Here is a 26,334-nt window from a genome sequence, read left to right on the forward strand (position 1 = left end):
AGAAAGAAAGAAAGAAAGAAAGAAAGAAAGAAAGAAAGAAAGAAAGAAAGAAAGAGAAAGAAAGAAAGAAAGAAAGAAAGAGAAAGAAAGAAAAGAAAAGAAAGAAAAAAGAAGGAAAATAAAAGAAAAAGAAGGAAAGAAAGAAAAAGAAAAAGAGAAAGCAAGCAAGCAAGTCATATACCATATTGAATATACCATAAAGCATGAAATAATTTAAAATGGTAGTCAAAACTCCCCTCTCAAAAAACTCAAGGTCCACAATGGGGCTTTAATTAACTTTTAAGAAACATTAATGGCTTTATAATACAAGATGTACCAGCAAATAGGAAGAGTATGAAAATTCTCAGCTCATTTTAGGAGGCTAATTAATGGAATCTTTCTTATAAAGACATTATAAGAAAATTGGGCCCATTTCACTTATGAATTAAATAGAGACAAAAACCTCCAAATATTAGATATTAGATTTAGAAAACTGAATCTAAGATAATATTAAAAAATAATAATACATAATGATGTCATGAGGTGTTCGGCAATGCAAAGGTAGTTAAAAATCATCACATAATTAGCTCAGTTAATCCAGGAAAAGCCTATGATTAAGTTTATTGCCTATTTATGAATTTTTTTTTAAAAAGCATTAAATTAAAAATGGAAGAAAACTTCCTTAAGTTGGTATAGCTGTACAGGGATGCTGTTCCATCTGAGCTTAGCTGAACACCTGCTAGTAAAATTCAGTAACAAAATAATTTCAAATAAATTTTCAGTTTTCAATGTTCCTCACTATCTTAGCTCTCACTCCAAAATGCATGAAAAACATATAACCAATTAATTGAGATCATCTTGCTCTATCAATTGTGTGAATATCTGAACTCAGGCTACAAGTAGTATTGGATAACAAAGAATATCTGTATAGCGACAACTAACATGAAACACTATATTTAATGTAGAATCTTATTTCTCTTTAAGATCAGGAACAAAAGAAAGGTGACTATCAGCAGTACTAAACTTAAATGCAGTTCTAGAGGTCCTGGTCAAAATAAAATGGAAAAGAAAATCTGTAAAGATTGGAAAGAGAAAAAACTCATTATTTTTAGATGATTTAAATATCCACCTAGAAGAAAATAACAAATTTTCATAACAGAGTTCAGCAAAGTTGTCAGAGAAATTATAGGGTCCTTATCATATGCCCATAAACTTGAATAGATCCATAAATTTGGATGAGAACATAATTATGCTTTTATATTCAGAAATCTTTATTTACTTTCTCTAACTTCTATTACATTTTACTCTCACCTCTATTTAGCACTTATTTCAATTATTATTTTTTTTCCCCTCTATAACTCCCCCACCCTCCACTTCCACCTTTGACCTATGGATGTTGCCGTTTCCCCTTAAGAACTGGATCCCTGAGGGCAGGGCATCTCCCCCAACATGCTCACGTGTGCACCCAGGCCTGGCGCCCCTGGTGCACCCAGAGTATGGTCTGTGGCTCCACCTGGGGCGCAAAGCCAGGACCTTCTGCGTGTAAAGCAGACATGCTAACCACTACACTATGGAGCCATCCCCACTTCAATTATTTTTATAGGCAATAAACCATAGTAGTTGTCACCAATAGAAATCAGTTATTTCTATATCACATTACAGTTGTTGAAGGTATCTTGAAATAGCATTAATGTTCACCACTATTACAAAATTATGAGTTATTACCAATATAATTATTTAATACATTACCAAAAAAGCACATCTATGTATTTTCACACATGTATACATTTTAACATTATCTTGAGAAAGTTTCCATACACTTCACCAGATTGCCAGTGTCCATGACACTTAATTCTTCAAAAACCGTAATTAAGGAGAAAGAGAAAATTATCTTCATTTGAACAAATGACCCAATATGGAAAGAAAATTTTATTACTCAATGTGGAGTGTTGTTTTAAAGAATCTCTCCACCTTTTTTCAATTAACACTTGTTTTTTTCGATTAACACATTTGGTCCCAATTGAGTCAAAAAAGACAATAGGTATTCTTGTCTCAATCTGGTCTTTACAATTTAAGAACACTCAAAACATCCAAAAGTGCTTTGTCCAACTGATCAAAATGATCAAAAGATAAGAAGAGAACCAATGATTGAACTAAATTAAAGTAGTTAAAGACAGTAGACAAAAATATTATGACCATAGTCAACTTTATGAATCATTATATAAAGTAAGATAACAAAATGGTCCCTGTCTCTATACTAGCTCTCTGTTTCAATGTTTATAAATTTATAAAAATAAAGAGACTTAAAATGAAAATAAAGGGATTTCAATTCAAAATAAGTTAAAATTTTCTGACACTCAAGTAAATTAGGAACTATTCAAGATTTTCATCTGGAACTCTTTCTAAATAGATCTTTATTTGGTGAAAAAGGTTCAAGGCTGAGTAAAAAGATAAAACCAGCTCTCTAAACCTTACCCACTTTATTGACCCATGACAGTAACTTCACTAGAAACAGATCTTAGTATGAAAGTACCAATTACAATTATTCTAATTTCAATGAAAGATGAATAAACCAGTCAATTATTTTCTACGTCTCTAGTTTACATTTCCCAGTGCTATGTAATATTAGTAAACAGAAAAAGTCATAGAGAACTATAGCAATAGTTGGGAAATATATTTTCAATTTTTATTGACAGAGTCAAAGCCATATTTCTTTTATCCATGATTCATAAGTTTGTTCTATATTTTAAAACTGGTATATGAATTAACACTATCAAGAACACAAAACTCTATTTTAAAAAAGCAATAGAATAATTTAAAATTTTTAGTCAATGATTTGCCTACATTAAAAAGAATTTTTTCTGTTTTCATGTTTGAACCCTGATTATTTTATTACTCTTTTAGTTACTTTGATGATATAAGTACCAGGTGGGTGGACAAGTGCATGAATAAATAAAATAAATCCTGTGAAGACAGATAAAGTTGAAAAACAGGATAAAAAATTACTAGGGATGCTCTATTAGGCAAGGCCTACCTGAGGAAGAAACATTTGAGTGGAGATCTAGCTCCAGGATATTATGAAAAGCCAATGACCATGTCTTTTTTGTTTCAAATACATTTTCTAAATTAAATTATTAAAAATATTAAAAAATCAATTTATTTATCCATTATAATTCTAAATAGGGAAGGCAAAAACAACATGCCAGAGATAATTCCCAACTCATTTTGGTTCTTAGTTTGATAACTGCTAACAAGATACAAAGTTGGCTAATTTAAATTATTGTGTGTCTGAGACATATGCCACCCTCTAACAGTAGGTAATGAGAAAGAAAAAACAGAAGTTTACAGGTAGGCAGCTGATGGGGGGAAATTCTGGATGATTCATAAACTGGATAAGCAGCTCATAAATAAATCATAAATACATGACATTTCTATTTTCATTTTATTCCAAAGAGGCAACAATTTTAATGGGCCAGGGGGGTTACACATGTGCATGTGTACTGTGGCTTTTATACCTAATTTTATCTAGCACTTTCCTCTTTTTACTTTCAAAGCATTTTATCTCAAAGTATAAATTTTAAAGGCAAATCTGTAACTATGAAATGGCTCTGGTTCAACGTTATCAGAAAAAGACCAGAACTTTAGATTATATAAATTCTCATGTTTTTCTTCTGCGATGCATCAGACACTTGGCACAATACTTCAGTCATTGGAGAAAGCCTGATTCTTCACTCCTTCTCTGATAAACCATTCGGTCAGAACTATGTTGAATTTATTTTTAAGTATCAAACTAAAAAGCTAGAATTCAACCCCTGACAAAACAACAGAAGGGGAAAATTAGTTTTCTTTAAAGATATATATGCATTACTCGAAAAAGGTTGATATCAACTTTTACATATTATAACTCTTTTTAATAGGGTTTTAATTAAAGACTTTAAAATTATATGAATTAGATTGGAATGTATATTTCCTTATACTGTTATGAAAGCTTTCAATCTTTAACTTACATAAAATCAGAGCAAAAGTACTGAGACCATTATCACAAGCTAATCCAAGAGAGAAATAATCTGAAGAATTTAATGTAAAGAATGTACACAATAGCACTAACTCCATCAAACTGAGTTATACTGGATACAAATGAAGAAATGTGTGCATTCACTCATTTTTTTATGAAGACTATTTTTTAAGAGTAGTTTCGGATTCACAGCAAAATTGAAAGGCAGGTACAAAGATAACCCACATATCCTCTGACCCACATATGCACAGCCTCTCCCATTATCAACATCCCTCACCGGGTTGGTACATTTGTTACAACTGGTGAAACTACACTGACACATCATAGTCACCTCAGATCTGTAGTTTACGTTATGGCTCATTCTTGGTGGTATACATTCTGTGGGTTTGGACAGTGTATAATGACAGGTATCCATCATTCCACTGTCTTAAAAATCCTCTGCCTATTCATCTCTCCCTCACCGAATTCCTTTTTATTTACTTTTCATATCAGCACCGGCCCCACATAATCGTAAAGCTGGTACACAAAAGAATTTTGATTCTCTGTACTTGCAGCAATCTGAGGTGAGGCAAGAATATGAAAATAAGAGTACTGGATCTCCTCCTCACCTTCCCTGCCTCTCTTCCACCACCCAGATTCCACCAAAATAAAAAGGACCACTTATCTTTGAATCTCTAGCATCTAAGACAATATTACCACAAAACAGATACTGAAAGAATACATAATGTCAGCTGAAATCCTTGAAATGAGTTTTTTCCACCAAGTTTCTTTATTACCGGAAATACTAAATAAAACCTTGGTACTGCCATGAAATAAATGTGTTCCCCCTATTGTTCCTACAAATACCAGTGTAAAAGTAGCCTCCTCAATGTGAGAGTAGGTAGGTCCTGGCAAAAAAATAAAAAAGCTGTAGCAGCGAGTATCCAAAGTTAAAAGGTCTCCTCAGCAACTCTGAAACTAAGTTTTCAAACATGTAGATTAAAGACATTAGAGAAGTAAAGAACTTCCATGCATCTAGAAGACATCTACCAGAGGTGAAAAGGAGGGATGTCAGCCAGACATGTTAGCACATAAAGGGGTAGACTCTAAGAAAATAGTAGAAGCTCTTAAGAATGAAAAGTGAACCTTAAATATTGAAAAACTCTCAGTGTCTGCAGACACCCTACAAAAAAATGATGGTCCTCTCCACACTCCATCCCAGTGGTAGGCTGAGAAGAGGGTGCTTCCCCAGCACATTTCCAAATGCAGCTAAGTCACGCATTTAACGGTCATTGTAATAAAAAGGAGTACGACTTTAGATTAATTGTTTGAAAAACTACAGGCTGGCCCCTCTCACTGTCTGCCTCTGAGAGGAGATCACACTCTATCTGTGGAGTGCTACCTTTTCTAAAAACGTACCTTTGACTCTAAAAAAAGTAAAAATAAATAAAAAATTAAAAACCACAGTTTCCCAAGGAAATTTATCTATTAATGCCAAGGAAACAGAGTATTCATTAACCATAAACCTTGAGAATGCCATTTAAAACTTATCTTAGTACTAAGTTTATATAAAGTTCTAACAATATTTTATTAAATTATTTCTCCCATACCCCCTTTTAATATTATCAGAAGGGGAAACTCACATAAACATAAAGAATAGACTGCTGAAATTCACCCCTAAAAGTTTTTTTCTTGATAAGCATCCCTGTCTCCCTCTCTTCCTCCCCGCCCCCCAGCTCTGAACCCCGCAGCTGTGCATACATGTTCCTTCCTTCTCAATAATTACATCCAGGCCAGCAGTGAGTGGAAATGATTTGGTGAAATGGACAAGGCAAAAAATTTCAAAAGAATAGCAACAGGTAAGAATATGGGTAATAAAAATCAATGCCTATAACTAAGCAAAGCATGTAGATATCATAACAGCTTTCCCTAGTGAACCATTGAAATAAATCACTATAACTGAAGTTTTCTGTTAAAAGGTCTATCTTCTCTATTGATCCCACAAATGCCCATCATTCATGTGTGGCAACTGCTTCTCCTTCCATTTAACACCCAATATCTGTTTGATTATGATGAAAAAAGAAAGCTACAAAATAAAGAGAATACTTATTTCATCCACTGATTTATACTAATTCATCACACTTTTATTAAAAAGTTCCTGCCCTAAGTTCCAGGCCCTAAATTGGGCTAGAAAAGAACCACCACTGAGGTAAGGAACACTGAAATGAAGGAGAGAAGTTGCTCCAAACCGAGACTTACTCCATGAAATACTTTGGGCTCCCTTAAGCTTTTTCTGTTCTTCCTCTACTCACTCAGTAATCCGGTAGGAGGTAGAAGAACACATACACAAAGAACAAAGCAGGTTAAAATACTTGGTGAGTCCCTGACACCTGGCCAAGCCATGAGGTCTCTTTATTCATTACTACACAGATTTAAACTCAAGAAAAAATAGGAAGGTGCTACAACTCACACACTATGAAGGATGGGCCTCCACCCTGAAGAAAACGATTTTTACAGCAAACTTTTTAAGAACAAAATTGTGGACTGGTACATGGTTTATGAGTTGGGATATACCTGCCAACAGATAACTATGAGGCAACTATAATATGCTCAGAGACTCATTAATAAATGAAAGATCTCACTATGTGTCTATGGCATCTTAATATTTCATTAATTTCCTTCGACCCAATTGGAAAAAACCTTATAAGGACTCAGTGAGGAGGAAGCATAAATTAAGAACTCTTCAAAGATCTCCAGAACATAGATTTTTGCACCACCCCACCCCACTCACCTACTGCATGACCTTGAGCAAATTAAGCTCTGTGCCTGTTTCTTCATCTATAAAATGTGGCTAATAAACATGGACTTCATAGGGTCATAGTGGATTGAATGGCCACTGTAAATAATGCTACAATGAACACGTGGCATATACATCTTTTCTAGTTATTGTTTTCGTTCCCTTTAGATAAATACCCAGAAGTGGAATTGCTGAATCACGTGGAGCTTCTATTTTTGATTTTTGTGAGGAATCTCCATATTGTTTTCCATAGCGGCTGTACCATTTTACATCCTCACCAAGAATGCACGAGTTCCTTCCACATCCTCACCAACACCTCTTCTGTCTTGTTTTTGATGACAGCCATTCTAACAGGTGTGAGGTGATGTCTCATGTGGTTTTGATTTGCATTTTCCTTATGATTGATGATGTTGATCACCTTTTCATGTACTTGTTGGCCTTCTGTATGTCTTTGCTGGAAAAATGCCTATTCACATCTTCTGCCCATTTTTTATCAAATTGGTTTTTTGCTAGTGAGTTGTATAAGTTCTTGATATAACTTGGATATTAACCCCTTATTAGATACATAATATGCAAATATTTTCTCTCATTCAGTAGGTTGACTTCTTTTTGTGGTTTCCTTTGCTGTACAGCTTTTTAGTTTGATATAGTCCCACTTGATTATTTTTGCTTCTGTTGCCTTTGCTTTTGGGTTAAATCCAAAAAATTGTGCCAAGACCAATGTCAGGGAATTTACCACCTACACTTTCTTCAGGAGCTTTATGATTTCACGTCTTACATTCAAGATTTTAATCCGTTTTGAGTTAATTTGTGTATATGGTGTAAGTGCTCCAGTTTCACTGCATGTGGCTACTCCGTTTCTCTAACGCCATTTTTATTGAAAAGACTGTCCTTTTCCCATTGTATATTCTTGGCTCTTTTGTCATATATTAATTGACTGCATATGTGTGGGTTTATTTCTGGGTTCTCTATTTTGTTCCTAATGGGCAAATGACCTAGGTGCCTCTTTTATGCCAATACCATAATGTTTTGATTACTATAGGTTTGTAATATAATTTGCAATCAGAGAGCATGCTGACTCTCTATTTGTTTTTCAAGATACAAATATTATGTTATTTAATTAAACATGCAACCACAAATGTAAGTGCAATTATTGTCCTAATTAGAATATAAGAAAACTGAGGAGTAGCAAGGTTAAATAACTGATCAAGTCCAAACAAGGGAAGTGGCTGATTCACAATTAAAGTGCAGGTCTGTGTAACCCCCAAACCAGAGTCCTTCAGCAGTATGAACACTGCCTCCACAAATAACTATCAACACACTCAGAATTCAAAATACATATATAATTTAATGATTTATAAATATACACATAATTTAATGACCTTTAAGGTTACTTACTATAAATGCTGAATAAAATATAAATGTGTAGCTCATAAATTAGATAGCAAGGACACTTCCTTTACCATAAAACTACAATGAGAGATATAGTTGCCTGAGGTTAAACTCCAACAAAACTCCAACGAACCAATTGGTCAAATAGCCAGGTCAGGTTATTTGTTGTTTTAGTTGGGGGAAAGGAGGATTAGTAATTTAAAACAAAATAGTTATATGAAACTATTAAAACGATTTTTTTTTTAAGCCACAATTTTCACCTTCCAGGTGGCACTGGCCTATGCTAAGCCTACTGTGACTTACTCTGAGTATATTTTCATTGAAATGTAAAAGAGTAACCATGCCTCCCTTCCACCAACCACTATTGCCACTAAAGAGATCAACTGTTTTACTACCTTTGCTCTTAGACAGGAGAGAGAAAGACGAATGCACTAGCATCTTTGAAGTGCTATTTTGTGTCAAGAACTATAATGCCCTACAAAGGTTGTGAGATTAATCCTTAAAAACAGCACATGGGCAAGGTATCATTATTTCCATTCTGCAGAAAATTTTATCTCTTGATTAGATCACCCATCCAGTAAAGGACAGAACCTAAATTTGAACCTAAAACTCCATGGCCTTCTCAACCAGTGATTCCAAAAGCAGCCTTGACTATGCTCAGTTTGCAATGCATACCCTTACTTTCTTCTCTGGTGCTGATCTCCTAATTCTGCACTCCTCCATATTTACTGTCCCAGAGCCAATGCAGAATCTGAGTAGATGGGAATTTATACACAGCATGTAGATTTCCCCTTCAAGGTGATCAGAACAAAACAATTGAAGAGATGTTAAACATAAAGTGTTTAACACTATTAAAACTTGAAAACAAATAACAAGAAAGTAAACGTGATTCAATATTAAATTATCCTTTATATGTATTCTTTAGCCAGATACTTGAGGAAACTATAAGTAGGAAGAAAACGTTTCTAATTCCAAGAATGAAATGAATTAGTTGGATTTTTAAATGTTTCTCAACTTTTTAATTCTTTATATTTCACTGTTTCATTGTGCCACAGAACTTTAAGAAATGGACATAGTGGTTTATTTAAAATACTTGAATTGCTTTGTTAGAATATGAAAACATTACTCTCAAAGAAGTTATCAAATGACCTTGATGATCTACACAATATTCATCATAGACTGGTAAACATTTGTGAAAATCCTTGCTGTGATGATTGATTGTGTTTTTCCCTGCTTCAGTTACCTCAAGCTAAATTGCCTGTCATTAAAATGATGACTTCTGTCAATGCAGTTTCTTAATTCTTCCTCAGTCCTTTCTAGCAATGACAACCTTAGAATAATATATTGTAAGTCTTTATGGATCAATAATGCACAGTATAAAACACAGCCATCTACCACCAAGATTTTTATCCCCCTATTTATAAAGATGTCTGACAAGCTAAGTAACAATAAAATTCCTTACTAAGAAAACAAAAAAAAAAAGGTGTCTAACAAACAAATTAAATACAATACTATAAACAGCATATGCCAATCTAAACAAGTTATGAATTTTGAGTGAAGTTCAATTTTAGCAAAATGCTTTTATTATCCTAAAGTAGTTAATAACTGAGATGTCATTTGCAGACTATTCAAGAAAAAAATTATTATTCAGGCCCTTATTTAGACATTTTGAAATGATTTATGGGAGGTTATTTACATGAAAAGACTTCTCTGCAATGTCAGAAAAAGAAAGCTTCCACTTAAAAACCATAAAAGATAAACCATCTATCATATTCTGGTTAATTTTTCTCCATAGGCAATTAGAAAAGACTTTTTTTTCATGTAATCTAAATTTAGATTGTACCTTGGACATCATTATATGGAAATTAGATTATAATTGGCTTTAAACACTACAATTTAGATGTTTTCATTTAAACTAAATTATTTTAAATAAATGCCATTATATCAGTGATAACAGAGCCATGACACTGCTTTACAATTAGCATTACTTTTTATTTAAGAAGTTATATTAACTATGCCTTCTCAAATCTGCATGAATTTCTTCATTTATTAAACTCAACTAACCTGAAATCTTCAACAGCACTAAATAGGAGGGGAAAAGTTTCAACAAGCTAACAGTTCACTCTATTTTTCCTCCCAAACTATTTAACTACAGAACAAGAAAAAGATTTGTTTTTACTACTGGGCAGTTTGGAAAAAAAAAAAAATCAGTTTTTATTGGATTTAGAGAAGAATATCATCTTAAACTTGCCAAGGGGAAAATTGTAACTATCATGCATTCTTTCTCAAGAAACTACTGGAGAAATTAAAATTAAGAAAGTAAAACAAGTAAAAGGAAAACAAAGAAACCAGTAAAAAGGGATCTCATACAGAAAAGAGACAAAAAAATCCAAATTAAAGCGGAAGGGCTTAGGGCTCCAAGAGGAATGTCTCAAAGCGGGGGCGGGGGGGGGAGCATTAATTATGTTATCAGTTTAGTCACATTGAAAAGAATTTTTTAGAGTTTTGTGTAAGAACTAGTAATTGGGACAAAGAAAATTAAGCAAATGGGGGTATTATTAACTCAAAAAATTTACACAAGGGAAAAAAGTGAACAAAGTACATTATACAGCTCTGTTGTAAATGTTCACATAGTCATAATAATGTGACATAAATATACCAGAAGATGGGAAGAGAAAATAAAACAAAATAGTGGAGGGAAAAGGAGGAGAAATGCTAAATGCTTCTCTCTCAAAGAAGAAAGATGTTATGTAATTGAAATTGAAAGTCAGATTTGGAAAGGTAGAATCTAGAGGTAAATAAAAGGGAGAGAACAACAACAAAAACTTGAAAGCAGTGTCTCTGTAGAGAAGGACAAGAAGCATAGAGGAACGGGTCCATTTTTCACTCTAAGACTAACATAGTCTGACTTTTTAAACTATGCACACTTACTGGTTTCTCAGAAATTTTTAATTTTGAATTTAACAGAGCTACATGAACCAACAGTGATAAAAATCTCAAAAAGGATATTGGGATTAAAAAAGAAAATTGCAGTTAAATTCACTATCGATGCCATTTATACAGGTGTAGAAACAGAAAACCAAAACAAAGAGGGAAGGGTATAGACTTTGTTAGGCAACCTGGTACTCTTCTATTTACTAGCAATGACACAATGGGCAAATGATTTACCAGCTCTTAGCCTCACTTTTCTCATGTGTAAAATAGGGATAACAATAGTATCCATATTGTTGTTTTTGTGAGTTAAATAAGATAATACACATGAAATATTTGGTATATAGAATATTCTTGATAAATGTTGTTATTCCTTTTATTTTTCTTCACTTTTCTGTTTTCCTGTAACAAATATGTAAATTCTAATAGAAATTTTTTTTTTGCCAAAATGTTCAAAAGTTCATTGAATTAGTAAGTGGCATCTATTATTTGATCTATTAGTTGACATCAAAAGAATAGCTAAGCCTCAATTACAACTGCCCTGTGCTGGTCCCACAAACAGTGAACAAATACTTAAAGAATTATTGGTTTGAAGAAGTGCCCTGACCTCCTCCTCTACTTTAACTCAGTCGACAGACGTTGACCACTCACTAGGTTTACGGAATGTATAAGGTAGGGGGAATATAAAGATGCAAAACACATAGTTTCTACACTCATATTGCTTAATCAGGATAGGGAAGCATAGAGGCAAGTGCAGTATGGTATGACGCGTCATGGCTTTGAAGTCAGACAGTCTGGGGTTCCGATCTTGGTTCTGCATTTGTATTTGGGGGAAAGTTTCTTAAACTACAAGCTTAAGTGTCCTATATAAAACTTAAGTAATTGCTTTGCAGTGTTGCCTAAGGATCAAGATAATATCCTTAAAGCAATTACCATATGACGTTCAGAAGGTGCTCAATCTATGGTAACTCGATCCTACTAGAATTACCGTAAACGTTCTATACCCTCAGAAAGGGAAAATTGAGGGGGAAAGCCTCTGTACACACCTGTTGCTCCGTAACTTTTATGAGAAGACACAAATAAATGCTATCCAAATTCCTAGAGAATTTACTTTCAGATAAGAGAGATCAGGGAATGTTTTTGTGGAGACACAAACATTTTAAATACCATGTTCCATAGATCCTAAGACATACAGTTTCATGTTTTAACATGTCTAAAACAGAATGTATCCAGGGATGATGATATGTCAGTTAAATTGGCAACATTTTTTTTCTTAGTGGTACATAAAATAATGATGCATCTTAGAGTCAGTGAAGTACAGCAGATAGGGATGAAGGGAATTCTATAGGGAATGGCAATACCAAAGGCACGGTACTGGAATCCAAGGGAATGCATGCTGGTATGTATAGTTTAGTTGGCTTGCATTTAGTTGTACGCACAGAAGAGTTAGGAAACAAGACTGAGGGGCAGACTATTCCATTAATTGGTTTACCTGTGACATTATCATACTAGTTAATTTACTAATGCTTTATGTGACAGAGTATAAATCTTGGTATGTGGTGGGGTGAGTCTACTCAAATTGTTCAAAATTGTTTAGCTCTTCTTGCCCTTTATTCTTCCATATCAATTTTAAAATCAGATTGTCTAATGCTATAAAATATACTACTTGAGATTTTGATCAGAATTGTATTGAACATAATGGATTCACTTTAGGAGAACTTTTATTCTTATGTTTTCCCATTCAAAAGCATAGTACTTCTCTCCAATTACTTATCTCTTACATCTTTCAATAAAGTTGTATAATTTTTCCCATAAAGGTCATGCATAAATTTTGTTGAATTTAGTCTATGGCATTTATTTTTGAAGTCTATTATTGTAAATGGTGTTTAAATCATATCCCGTAAATTAATAAAACATTCAGCAATCTCAAATATAAAAAAATATTAATTATGTGAATATGTTTAATCTAGCCTTTCTGTATGTTTAAATGTATCACAATTTAAAAATTAACAGATATTTCTATGATACACAGAATATTAAAACTTCTAAAGTCCAAATAAAAGATTCATTGCACATATGCAACTTCATTTAAAACAATTAAAGCACAGATTTAAGTGGAAAGAACATGACATACAAACTCCATACTCCAGACAGAGGACTTTTGGTCAAGATAACGAAGTAGGTTAAACACTGTGCTCACCTCCTCTCACAATCACATCAAAATTACAACTAAATTATAGAACTATCATAGAAAACCACCTGAAGACTAGCTGAACAAAATACCTATAATTAAGGATCTAAAGAAGAGGCTATGTTGAGACTGACAGGAGGATGGAGACACAGAACAGGCAGGTCCAACAGCGATAGTGTTGCAATTACAAATTGGGAGGGATATCTCAGCTACAGAGGTCTCCCCTGAGGAGTGAAGGGTCCCAGTGCAACCCCGGGCTCCCCAACTCAGAGTATCAGTGCCAGGAAGAGAAGTCCTCATTACTTCTGGCTATGAAAAACCAGTGGGAATTGCATTCAAGAAGAACAAAAGGCTACTAGAGACCGAGGTGCTTTAGGAATTAAAAGGACAATGCACAAATTCACTTACTCACAAACTCATTCTCAGCTACAGCACAGGGGCAGCAGCTCAAAAAGCATCAGGGACATAAATGAAGGAACTAAAGTGAGTAACTTCAGGGAAAGGACTGAAGGGGTAGGAGTGAGGGCAACTCTTTCTGGGGATAAATGTGCTGGCAGGTACCACTGTTCCTTTATTTAACTCTCCTTTCATCCAGCCAGCCTGGCTCAGGTAGGCACCAAATCTGTCCTCTCCATTAACCTGGCTAACACCATTTGCCCAACCCTGATGATTCTGAGACCTCACCCCAGCCAACTCATCAGCCTGGCCGGAGCCTCTGCTAGTGCCTCCTACACACAAATGACCAGCTTCAGCTTACACTGAGGATGTTCCCAAAATCTCTCAAAGGTCCACAAACCCCAAACAAGCAGTGGCCAGCCTTGGCACGTCTTGGAGCTCTTTCATGTGGCCCCAAGCCCAGCAAAAGGAGTGAACCAGTCTCACTTGCCTGTAAGTCCCACCAGGTGGCCCCAAGCCCAGCATAAGCAATAGTTAGTCTTGGACTGGAATATGGCTTCAACTAAGCACTACAAGTCAACACATACGGCATCTGGCCTCAGCTCACATCATGGTACCCATCAAAGGATACCAAACCTGAAACAAGTGGCAGCCAGCCTCAGTTTGAAACATGTACACTCCCGAGGACCTTCAAGTCCAACACAAGGAGCAACTAACCATAAATCACATTGTAGCTCTTACCAAGGGAGCCCAAGCCTGGCACAAGTGGCAGTTAACCTTAGCCTACACCAGAGTTTCTCCCGAGAGGCTCCAGAACCAAGACACCTGATGGCTGGCTTCTGACCACACCAAAGCACCACTGAACAAGCTCAAGAAATGACACATCCAGAAGGCAGCCTTGGCTGGCACCAGAACCTCATTAATGCTATGTGGGTCAGCCCCTGCACAACAGCATGTCTGCTGTCGTCACAGTAAGCCATGAAAAACAGTCAGCCAGAGGGTCAACCAAACCTACTAACATGCCAACAGTTGTCAAGGCCCAACTATAACAGGAGGGTACACACAACCCACACAGGGGACACTCCTTCAGCCCTCAACTCAGGTGACCAGGAAGACTGTGCCACTAGGCTCCAAAGGACACCTTCTACAAAAGGCCACTCTGTCAAGACTGAGAGACATAGATCGACCTAATAAACAGAAACACAGTCAGTCAAAATGAGGAGACAAAGAAGGATGTCCCAAATGAAAATATAGGACAAGACTCCAGAAAACAAACTAAATAAAATGGCACAAGCAATCTACCACATACAGACTTCAAAACACTGCTTATAAGATTTCTCAATAAAGTTAGGGGAACAATAGATGAAGTCAACAAGGACTTCAACAAAGACAAAACATAAAAAAAGAGACAGAAAACATAAAAAAAGGCCAGTGACAATAAAGAATACAATAACTGAAATGAAGAATACATTAGAAGAAATCAACAGCATATTAGGTGAAGTACAAAATCAAATCAGCAATCTAGAAGAGAAGGTAGCAGAAAAAAGAACAGCAAAAAGAATTTTAAAAATCAAAGAAAATGAGGATAGTGAAAGAGACCACCGAGACAACATCAAGCATACCAACATTTGCATCATAGGGATATCGGAAGGAGAAGAGAGTGAGCAAGGAATTGAAAACTTATTTGAAAAAATAGTAACTGAAAACTTCCCTGACCTGAAAAAGGAAATAGACACACTAGTACAAGAAGTGCATAAAGTCCCAACCAAGATAAATCCATAGGAGCCCAGACCAAGACACATCATCATTAAAAGGACAAAGGTTAAAGACAAAGAAAGAATCTTAAAAGTAACAAGAGAAAAGCAGTTAGTTAACTACAAGAGAGCTCTCATAAGACTATGAGCTAATTCTCAATAGAAACTTTTCAAGCCAGAAAAGATTGGCATGAAATATTCAAAGTGATGAAAAGCAAGAACCTACAAGGAACAGTACTCTACCCAGAAAGGCTATCATTTAGAATCGAAAGTGAGGTAATGAGTTTCCCAGACAAGAAAAAGATAAAGGAGTTCATCACCACTAAACTAGTATTATAGGAAATGTTAAAGAGACTTCTTTAACTAGAAAGTATCGAAGACCCAAATAAGTAAATATAGAAAGAAAAAAATTCTCACTGCAAATAACTTAGTAAAAGCAGATCAACCCACTGTAAAGCTAGTACAAAGGTTAAAACACAGAAATAGGAAGATGTCATTTAATACCAACAATAAATTAAGAAATACACACAAACACAAAGAGACAAAAGAAAAAAAAATAGTGATAATATAAATGTGGAGGGGGTGACTAAAAAACTGTAGTGATTTTAGAATGTGTTGAAACTTAAGTGACCATCAAGTTAAAATAGACTGTTATAACCCCTGTACACTGTTGGTAGGATTGTAAAAGGGTACAACCACTATAGAAAACAGTTTGAAGGCTCCTCAAAAAATTAAAAATAGAACTACCTTTTGAACCAGCAACTGCACTTCTGGGTACTTATCCAAAGTAAACCAAAAGACTAATTCATAAAAATCTATGTCACCTCTATATACACAACAGTACTATTCACAATAACTAAGATATGGAAATAACTTAAGTGCCCACCAATAGATGACTGGATATATGGTACATATATACAATGGAATATTACTCAGCCATAAAAAAAATGAAATCCTACCATTCGTAATGACATGGATGGACCTAGAGGGTATTATGCTGAGTGAAATAAGTCAGAGAAAGATAAATAGCATATGATTTCACTTATATGCAAAATCTAAAGAACAAAAAGAACAAACTAAAAGACTGTTATAGCTTAGTATACATCAAGCACATGGCAACCACAAACCAAAAATCTGTAAGAGGTATAGAAGAAACAAAGAAAAAAATCTATACATAACACTATAGAAGGGTTATCAACATACAAGAGAACAAGAGAATAAGAAATAAACTACAAAAACAATCAGAAATAATATAATTGCAATAACTTCATACCTATCAATAATTACTTTAAATATAAATGTAAATACTCAACCAAAAGACACACAGTGGCTGAATGGATAAAAAAAAAAAATACCCATACATATGCTGCCTACAAGAGACCCACATCAGATCAAAACACAAAGACTAAAAGTAAAGAGATGGAAAAGGATATTTCACACAGATGCAAATGGGAAAAAAGCCTGGGGAACAATACTTACATCAGACAAAACAGATGTTTGTTTAAAACAAAGCCTATAATGAGAAATAAAGAAGGACATTTCAAAATGATAAAGGAATCAATCCAACAAGAGGAAATAATGAGAGGAAGGAGACTTTAGAACTTGGGTTAGAAGATGTGATTCTAGACTGCTAATTTAACATCCAACCCAATAAAAAAATCAAATGTCTTTTTACTCTATTGTGTAAAATATATACTTTCTATAATTCCACAAAGCTGTAAGCTCAAAAATACTTTGCGTTTACAATCTAAGCTAATATTAACATTACTCAGTGATTCTCATTCAATATGAATGTTTTTATAAGTTTTTGAGAACTGACTAGATTCAGAAGTATATATCCCAATGGATGCTTTTAACTTCCATCTTACCAATGACAAATGGTACATAAAAATCTCTAACTGAAAAAATCAGATTTAACTATATATTTTTTTTCCTCTTGGCATTTCCTATGTTCCCACCCATCTTCCCTCTAAAACCCAATGAATGAAAATCAGGGAAATTACTGTGAACAAGGCTGGAAGTGATGAGAAAATTAACCAAGCAAACAAGGATGGAAAAAAGTAAAAAAAAAAAAAAAAAACAAAAAACCCTTAAGTCTAAAATACTGTCAGTCACAAACAAGTCTATTTCTGCCATAAGCCTTGTAATAGGATGACTTATTTCACAGTTGTCCTTTAAAACTCAGCGATGTTACTATATTCAGCCTATCTTTAAAAAATAAATAAAAGCCTATGCTAGGTCTTCTTTTTAAATTCAAAAGTCTACCTAAAAAGATAAGTACAAATCTCTTATTTTATTTACTTAACAATATTCTCTGTATCTCCAAAAAACATTTTCGTTAATAGTTATTGATATTACTTTAACAAAATATAGCAACAATTTTAATACAATATCATATAGTTATCTACACACGTGCGCATGTTTTTTTTAATTCTGAAGGATGGACTTAGTAAAACTATACATACCAATTCTCAGTTTCTAAAATTTTGAATAAAAGGTTTTAAAATATTCCAGAAATGATTTAAAATTGATTTTAAATTCTGATATTTTACTACAATAAAATTATCTTTAAGAACTTTGCTTCAAAGTTGTATACTTTTCAAATTTAGAAATATATTATTTAAATGGCTTATTTTTAAAACAATAATTGTTAACATTTATTGAGCATTTACTGTGTACCAGGCAATGTTCTGAGCATATTACACATATGAACACATTTAGGGCTGAAGAATTAAGTACATTGCTCCAGTAAGCAAAGTAGAAGAGCTGGAATTTGAACCCAGGCAGTCTTGCTCCAAGACCTATACTCTCTACTATTAAAGTTTTATGCCTCTTGTGTACCAAGAACTATGCTTTCATTGCACTTAGAATCAAAGTTCAAACAAAGAAACAGTCACTGCCTTCAAAGAGTTCTTAATTATTTATACATATATAAACCAACAACCTTTTTTAGTAATAAGACATTTTCTAGTAATATAATCCAATTGCTAGGAGATCTTAAATCAGTATGATTAACTTTTAAAGAGACTCTTCACAAAGGAGATGACATCTGGTTTCACAGGGTAGGAAAGGGAAAAAGGATAGAAAGGTAGATTACAACCAGATTATAAGGTCCCAGTGAATGCAGTCCTAAGGAATTTAGATTTGATTGTGTAATAGACAATTGAGAGCTAAAGGAGAATTTTTAATATGACTAGCTAAGTGTTTTAATGGAAAAACAAAACAAAAGTTTCCAGTGCTATTGATGACAGAATGAATAGGATAGAGATTGGAAACATAACATTAGTTAGGAAGCTACTGGAGTAGTCAAAGAGATGAGGAAGGCTGAAGTTGGGCAGGAGTACCGAAAGAAGAAAGAAGAAAGTCATTTCCAAAGCTTAGAAACTCAATTTGACAGGAAATATGAAAGGACTGAGTCTAAAGTTTCTAGCTTAGAAGACTAGGAAGAAGAGATGACATTAAATGAATACAGAGAAAAGCAAAGGGAGTTGAGGGAGATTTGGATATGATTTGTGATTCGGAACAATCTAATATAGCTGATACTGTAAGTCTTGATTTCATATTTTAAAATCAATTACTTTCTGGTATGAAATGCCAAGTCAGTTTCTCAAACTTGCTTCTTTTAGCCTTATTTACACTATTTTCTTACTAAGAATACATATAATACTAAGCATGGAATAATTTCTTCTTAGAAAGTATGACCTAAAATCTAAAAGCACTAATTTATTTACTGTACATTACTAATATATGAGGGTTAAGACTTTGATACAGCTGTACCACTCACTTTGATGTCAGTATCGGCAGAAGTACCACAGCTGCCTTCTATAACTAGTCTTAAAGAAAACACATTTTAATATCTTTGAGAGTATCAAATGCCACCTCAGACATTTTTTGCTTTGCTCTGGGGAAATTAGTTTATTTTATTAATATTTGTATTATTTATTATTGAAATTAACAAATTTAAAATTAATATAATTTATTTTATTAATGCCTATTTGAGTTATAAGTACTATTTCAAATAAAATATTTGACATAAGTCTAAAATTATAAAATAATAACTGCAAAAAAATAGTAATTGGTTTTTAATACAAAAATTCAACTGTTACTTTTTTACTTTAAATTGCTATTAAAGAAGAAAAACAAATAAAAAAGATTTTCTTAAAAATTAAATCTAACATATACATAATAACATAAATTGTCTAACTGTTCTTCAATTTGCTAATTTCCATATAAGGCAAATAAAATAATCACCTCTTGTAATAACTTCATAAAGATATACAGGGTTAAGAACATTCATTTCCTTAAAAAGGATAACTTATAAATCGGTAGTATATAGCAAAGTTAGGAAAACTTAGATAAGAAAAATGGTAAAGGTTGATCATTTTATAACCTACAGTAATAAAGGCATTCTGGTAAATTTTATGAAATATAATGTTTAGAATTCTATATTGTGACAGAATTATATAAAACTTCATAGTCAATGAATGTAATCATTACAACAGAATTTTTTTTGCTGAATTTACAAAATACATTAGTTTGACCAACAGGTGGTGCTCAATCTCCATTTATAAAAAAATAAACATCCCAAAAGCATTTCCAGTACAACGAAATCATTTTCAGACTATGTAGCAATTTTTAAAACTCAAACATCAGAAAATCCAATATATAAACATTATTTTAACTGTTTCTATAGTGCAGAGGAAAATAATTTTGGTTACCTTGCAAAAGAATTCTAAAACTGATATTGACTAGCCATTCATTTATAGAAGACTGCTAAAACAGTTTTTAAAATGTTGCTGAAACATTTCTTTTAAAAATTAACATTCAGTACTGCAAAATATGTTAAGCAATTCAGAAATAAACTTTAAAATTGATCCCAATGTTCATTATAAAGTAAGAAATAACTAATTTATTTTTACTAGCTTAACACATACTTTAGAATTCTTACCAAGTATTTAACATTCTATCCTTTGTTAGAGTTTTAAAACAAACAAAAACTAAGAAATTCAGCTAAACCAGAATCAGTATATTTTTTGAAAATCCAGGCTTTTATATAGCATTTTAATTCTTTATTTGTAGAAACAGCTTAAGACACAATGTCTGGTTTAATTCTAAATGTAAGCTACTCTCAACCTAAAGCAATGTTACATCTTATTGGATAAAGCAATTCGCTCTTGCTGAGTAGGGCTTATATTACACAATTTTAATTTATCTATAACTAATTTTTTCCTTCTTAGGTGAGTATCACAGAAATTCTGCAAAATATAGCATTATGTGACAGAAAATGCCCCAACACAAAATTCTTTAGTCTAGTCAAGTTACAGTCTTCTTTTTATTTAATGTGAAATAAGAAGGCATACACTATTTGGCTTCTGACAAAAAAAAAAAGACCAAAAAAAATTACTTTTTTGTATAAAATCTGTGCAGAGAAAAAGGTATTTCTAACTCTACTAGTCAAAGGGAGAGCAATAAAGCAAGATAGACATAGGTTTAAACTAAAATCTAAAAAAAAATTGCAATGGGCTTTTAGTTTTACTAGGAGCACCTAAAATTCTAGGTTTTGCTTTATAAAAATTAAATAGCACCAATTTCTACTTCGCTTAATGGTGCTAAGAAATCAACTCAAATTCAGTCTGAGAGATGGAAAACAATGTTGTAATAATAGAAAATATAATTTTTTAAATATCTAAGTTCTCGATCAACACAAAAAACACAGTTCATCCCTTGATAATATTCTCTTCCTTATACAGAATTTTAAATTATCAGAAGTCTTACAATTCTCAATTCATTAGATTTAATTTTCAGACCCATGCTTATTTGTCCCATTATTAACCATTAATTAAAACCTACATTAGTTCTACATGTTTTCAAAATGAAATAAGAAAATTAAAAACAGTACTTCAGCATTCAAAATATATATATTTATTCTGCAATTTATAAAATGGGAGCCTTTTCTTCCATATCTACATTGAAATTCTGCCTCACTGATCTAAATAACAATACTTAAAATTAACTGTCAGTTTTATATAGTGCCGATATTACATTATAATACAAAATTGTACTTTTCCTCTATTATCTAACTTCCAGTATTAACATATAATTTTAGTAAGTACACATGTAAAAAAGTAGCCCCAAATTTCTGTTCCTATTATAAGGCAGTCTGATTTATAACAGTCTTTTAAAATTCTTTAATACTTTTAAAGTTATTTAGTCAAGATTCTTCCAAAATCTCGTTTTTCTTTTAAACTAGATGAAAGAGTTGCATTTTTATGACATACAAAATAAATTCCTAATTTGCAACTAATTTGAAGCTCCTAAAGTAAATTCCCTTCCTCTACTTCCTTAGTAAACATGAGGTTCTTATCCCCACACAAAATACCATCAATGCATATTTTGTGCATACACAGAAACGGTTTCAAACGGTTCTTTTAATATATATACAAGCAGGTTTACATTGCAGAAATACGCACTAGAAAACAAAGGCATATTCAGTTTTTAGAGATAGGAAAATACTTGTCACATGTAAATATTATTGAGAAAAGAAAGAAAAACCAGCAGGTAGGCTCATTTCTACATAATCCTTCCATTTTAGATAAAGATCCTACAGGAAACTCACTGGCTTTCACTTTGCAATAAATTGCTAAAATGAATATCTATACTCTGAAATGCAAAAAAATTAAAATTAAAAAGAACAAGGCCAGTCTGCCCCTGTACATGAGTGGCTGCTTGTCCAGTAAGGCCTGGGTCCCTAGGTAAGTTATCCGCTCTGCAGGAGCTGATTGAAGCAGTGCATGTGAAATTCGGAAGGCTCCAGGAGGAACTAAATAGCGTGGAACACAATAACACGACAAAATGTCAGTCCAGAATCTGAAAAAAAGGGTAGATGTCATGGAAAAATCATTAGATATTTCTTCCCAGAACATCTGAAATGATGGGTAAATGAACCTAAATGTTAGACCCTAAACTTAAAAGTTTCAGAAAATGAATTTCTTAAAGTTCAAAAGGAATGTGTCCATTCTCACAGAGAATTCTGATTAGTTTTGAGTTTGTATAATCTATAATTTTTAAAACCAGAAATAGATGATCACATATGAGCATCTCACTTGAGAATTTTTTTTAAACATTTTAAACTAATTACTGGTTTTGATGATTAAGTAATTTAATATTTATATGTGTTTCAAAAAATTTCAGTGATGTGAAAACAAATAATTTTCAAAAGTTTCAACTGATACCAAAGAATTCCTTCTACCTGATTTAAAAAATTATAGCAGGAAAGGAAATATATGTATATATACACACACATATCCTTTATATGTTATACATATCTATATCCTTTAATCTAATTCAGCTATATCAAAGATCTCAAATGAAGAATTCTTTATACAAAGACATGCGCTCTCTTCCACTTGTTCAAAGTGGCCCAATTTAGAGGAAAATAGATTTGTGATTTTTTTCCACATATAATTTTTGGAATTGTAACAAATGCTCCCCCTCAAAAAGATAATGGTTTTAATTAAACATGTTGACCAAATTATCTACTATATTATACAGCAGTTGTTAAAAATTAATGACTATAAAAGATTTCTTTTATATTACTTATCTCCATATGGAGATTTTTTAACTGTACAGTAAATATATTTAACAACACTTTATATACAGAAGAGATATTCATTCTATGAAGTATTGTTTAGTTTTATTTTGCTATAGTAGCAATTTGCGAAAAACTGGAGGGCAGCTTCTAGACCTAAAAATTATTTTTAGTATGAAATAACTCACTTAGTTTCTTTTACACACACGAAAAAAGGCAACAAAGAAGAAAACAATGTATTTCTGGCTACATTTTTATTACCTAAAATTTATATAATGAATATCTACATGGAATTGTTTTATATACATATATATATAAAAGAATAGAGTTCTGTTAATTTAAAAAAAAACTCAAATGATTTATAATATTAAAGTTAATAAAATAAAATGAATATTAAAGAATGTGTACATATGTTGATAGCTTTAAATAGCTTCAAAGATGGTCTATAATTACATAGCAAAGTATACATATACACGAACATAATAAAAAGTAACACACCTACTACATTTTTTATGTAATGAAATTGATTCAGAGTAACCACTATAGCATTTTAATTATAGCTCTGCAGTTTTTGAGACTACTGAACTTAAGAAAAGGTACAGATAAAACTGAGGTATCTCTGAATTCTGTTATTTCCACCACTTATTAATTCTGTGACCTTTAGTTCTACTTTGTTCTCAGTTTTCTATACTCAGTCTTAATATGAAGAGGGTACATATTTATATAGATGAACTATGTGATAAAAATTAAGAATAAGTTTGAGAGCTTTAAAAATGCATATTAATAAAGGGAATTGTAAAAATAAAACAAGCCATGTTTTCAGGGAGAACTTTTGGCACTATTTGAATTGCAAAACAATTCTAAGCCAGTAATTTTACTAATTTCTTTTAGCACACAATTACTGCAGCTTGTCTATGCTGCCAGTTTCTTACATCTTTCTTATGCAGCACTTGAAGTTACATTTCAATGGGCAAAATTATAAATACTATGTAAACGACTATGTGAATGCAACTGAAATTAACTGTGGTAAATTTCACATTTTTTAGTTGCAGTACCATAGATCTAGCCTTAAGAAAAAGACCTAATACTGGAAAAATAACACTTATTTTTGTATTGATTGTAATAAAACTTCATTATTCCTCGAAAATGTTTATCGGTTATCAGTATAAATGTAGTAGGTTAATAATTATTTACTAAGAGACATGATTTTCTATTAAAGAGAACCATCAATAATTTAGAATCCAAAAAAAGTTCGGTACACCAATTCCTAGAATGATAATTTCTATGAATTTATAAATATCTATCACTATTTTTAATTCTGTTAATAACGAAATCTAAATATTTCTCATTCTTAATGGGAGATATAACAGGATAACTAATTTTAAGAATACCTCCTAGTAGGACAGGCAATCCAACCATTTCTCATGTCGTGATTGGAATATGATATTTCTGTGCGCCAACCCATCATAAGACTTTCTGAAAAACATGCCACAAATTTGGACCAATCAATAAAGCAGTTGGCCAAGGCTACTTTAGCTAAAAATACAGATGTAATCAATGTAACTAACTTGATACATCCAAGGAAAAACAAAAGTTCACACTAAAAAAGAGATAAAGTGTAATTATTATCCCTATAGGAATATAAAATCATCAGTAGTCAAAAACACTTCCATGAACACATCAATACAATGTAACTGAAGAGTAATTTCTCTCAGAAAGGTGAGTGGAGGGTTCACCTTTGGTTTATCAAATAACTATTTCAAACAAATCTCAAAATGAAAGTTATAAATACATATTGCTTCATGACTACTCTGTTAAGTTTTATAAGCTTCTCTAAATGAGTCTTTAGCCTGAGAAAATAATCACTTTCAAATTAACCCTTTTAAAAAAGTGAATTAGCTTATCATTGCTTTGGCCTGAGAGAAGCCTTGGAAAATTATGATACTTAAAAAATATAAGTATAAATGCAAAACCTGAAAATTTTCTTCTAACAAAACAACTTTAAGATAATAATTTTCCTCATCAAACCCTTAAACTTAATTTAACCATTTAAAAAATACATTCGCTATTTTTAAGTGATTTTTACTATATTTAAATAATACTTTAAAAGGAATAGGATGTTTGTTCCTTGTGGCATATTTTAATACAAAATATCTGTTTAGATATTAACCTATTCCTTATATATACACTAGTACTTTTTTCTATATTGTAACCTTTGGAACTCATATATAGATATGCTTTATTTTTAAGAAAAACTTATGCTGAAAGACAAATCAGTGATAATTCATAGTTCAAACTAACTTTTCCATATATATATATATAAAGCCTCGGAATTTCCTTAAGCAAAAAATGTCACAACTAAATTAACATGTAACTCAATGTTAGGTACTCTCTAAAGTGAATGCAAATCACTTTAGAGAGTACCTAACAAATAAAGCTGCAAGTAAAACCATTTTCAAAAAATATTTGTACATAAAATTGTACAGCTTCACAATTACATTCAAGTGTCTGGTTCAGATACAGAAAATATGAGTAACAACACAAAATGTTTAAGTCTTAATATAAACACTCTTCCTAAGGCTCAGAAAGATCTTGAGATTCTCTTATATATAAGCATGCTTCAAAACACAGTCCCTTTACTAACAGTGGTCTCAAAATAACCTGGTATAGGGCTCAAATAACAGCCATAAATTGAACTATAATGTATGGCTAAAAACAGAGAGCAAAATGACCACGAGTAGATGAGCCACCTAGAACACATTTCTAGTATCAATTCATTTCACAGACCACTTCCCACACACACACACACACACACACACACACACACGCACACACGCACACACCCACGCACGCACACTCATTCTACTCATTCCTTTTTTTTTTTTCCCCCTCCATATTTTGGTCTCCCAATTTAAGACTAATTGCAAACAGACAAGTCAAACTGCTTTCTTCCACTGTGGAAATAAGTCCAAACTTAAGAGAGATGAGTTCACTTAAAATGTATGAATCCCTAAGACTATGGTTTAGACTTCTCACATTAAAATATAAAGTTTCAAAACAGAAGTTGTATTTTAACTACAGGAGAAATTTTCAAAAGTTTGGTTCAGGTAATTTCACCAGGACCTGTTGAAGGTGTCTGCAAGTCGAAATTATTTTAATAATAATACTAATATGTTAATTGCCTTTTCCACTCATTTTCTGATTATTCAGTAGCATTTTTTTAGAAACTATATGACCTGTGATAACATCATCATTCTGATCACTAATGGAATGTATGCTTGTATATTTAAGATTTCTCATTTTTAATTTCAA

The 26,334-nt window shown here is 32.6% G+C and overlaps 1 protein-coding gene and 1 long non-coding RNA gene across 2 annotated transcripts in view; both read right to left on the reverse strand.

Moving 5' to 3' along the window:
- The window catches only part of FBXL17 (F-box and leucine rich repeat protein 17), a gene marked incomplete at its 5' end in the record, with an annotated part of 440,618 nt that overhangs the window by 342,393 nt on the left and 71,891 nt on the right, over nucleotides 1–26,334 (reverse strand). The window lies entirely within an intron of this gene.
- Nucleotides 21,334–24,498, reverse strand: LOC112480619. The gene is made up of 2 exons (XR_003046700.1): nucleotides 24,414–24,498; nucleotides 21,334–22,301 (listed from the first exon to the last, which is right to left on the reverse strand). It is a non-coding gene; the product is annotated as an uncharacterized LOC112480619 (long non-coding RNA).

This window comes from Pteropus alecto, unplaced genomic scaffold (assembly GCF_000325575.1).
Source record: "Pteropus alecto unplaced genomic scaffold, ASM32557v1 scaffold20, whole genome shotgun sequence".
Classification (NCBI taxonomy): Eukaryota; Metazoa; Chordata; class Mammalia; order Chiroptera; family Pteropodidae; genus Pteropus; species Pteropus alecto.